We start from the raw sequence: 1,452 nt of genomic DNA, 5'->3' as shown, positions 1-1,452 counted from the left end.
AAAAAAAAATCTTACTTACCACCATACTCAGTGCAAAAATAAATAAATAAATAAATACATTTTGCGTGCAACTATTCGTACTTCTTCACCTGTTCTACACTTAATAGTATTTCATTACCAACAAAGTGTAAACATGATGCAAATGAGAGCTTCATTTTGCAGAGTTGTCAGCAAATAAAGATACAAGATTTTGAAAGAGTGGTCGAAATTCTGTAATCAAGTAATAGTATGATAGGAGAAACCATATCTAAATTGTTTATAGAATTATATTTATAGAAATCATACAAGTTTCTCATTCTGTTTCTAACAGGGACAATTTGCACCATCTGCTGGACAGTTTTGTTATAGGCTACTAGATGTACGTATAATTAACAACATCCCATAATGTAAATGTCTGTTTTATTTGGATATTATTGTTGTTTTTATATAAAGGTTTATGTATATTTAATACTTTGTGTTTTTTAATTGTCTTTGAGTTATAGAGTTCCTCAACATACATACATGCATAGCCTACTAATTAAATCGCCAATCAGTGTGTGTTTGGACTTTTCTGAGCTTCTTCAACCTTGGTGTGTAATGTAAAAATGAAAAGTGTTGGTTGGATGTTAGATACATATCTAGAGCGGGGACATTTAATTATGAGCCACATTTTTGAACCGGAAGTACTCAGTTGTACTGTCTGTGTTCCTCAAGAAACTTGTTTGTTGTTTTAATTCGCGGTAAGTGTGACAGTTGTACATTTATTATCCACAATATAGATTTGATTATATGATTAATAGATATACTTAGAGAAGATAAGATAATGTGATTTCTCGATTTCAAAATGATCGATTAATAAATTATATTTATTATCTGTCATTTACTGTTGTGATCGTGACAGTGCGCTTTTATGAGACGGTTTATATAAAAATGAGAACAAGTATGTAAATACCAAGTACAGTAAAAGATTATAAACACAAAACGAGTCTTAAATAGTTTTGTTAACTGTTTGCCTCTCGAGTCAGTCTGTCATTATTATTTCACAGTTTTGTGGGAGTTTTTTTCTTTCTAAGCTTTCTTACTATTTCGCAATAATTTATCTTTTTTTCTGTGCAATACACTACCATAAGCCTGATGTTTTGTTCTTTTGTTTGCAGGAGTAATACAGCACCTGTGAAACAATGGGTTTGTATTGGACTTTTATTTATTTGGAAATAGGAAATTGTAATGTCTCAACCAGATGCTTTTAATGATTCCAACCTAATAACTTCGCTATTCATCCTTATTCCTAGTAAATTTACTCACATGCATGTGTCTGTTTAGCTTCCATTGCATGTTTCTTTTTTCCCTTAAGTGTCCAAATAACATTTTCCAGCAGATGTTGAAGACAGGACTTACGGTGGTTGTGAAGGCCCTGATGCCATGTATGTAAAGCTGATCTCTTCAGATGGCCATGAGTTTATTGTGAAGAGA

General features: G+C 31.7%; 1 long non-coding RNA gene across 1 annotated transcript; it reads left to right on the top strand.

The window, feature by feature from the left end:
- The first annotated feature begins 516 nt into the window (after positions 1–516).
- LOC107736358 (uncharacterized) lies at positions 517–1,446 on the top strand. The gene is made up of 3 exons (XR_001639644.1): positions 517–719; positions 1,137–1,164; positions 1,358–1,446. It is a non-coding gene; the product is annotated as an uncharacterized LOC107736358 (long non-coding RNA).
- Positions 1,447–1,452: the final 6 nt, after the last annotated feature.

The sequence above is a fragment of the Sinocyclocheilus rhinocerous genome, unplaced genomic scaffold (genome assembly GCF_001515625.1).
Source record: "Sinocyclocheilus rhinocerous isolate Xijiao unplaced genomic scaffold, SAMN03320098_v1.1 C36651302, whole genome shotgun sequence".
In the NCBI taxonomy this organism is placed as follows: domain Eukaryota; kingdom Metazoa; phylum Chordata; class Actinopteri; order Cypriniformes; family Cyprinidae; genus Sinocyclocheilus; species Sinocyclocheilus rhinocerous.
Note: the sequence above shows the minus strand (reverse complement) of the source record. Positions and strands in the feature narration are given on the sequence as shown.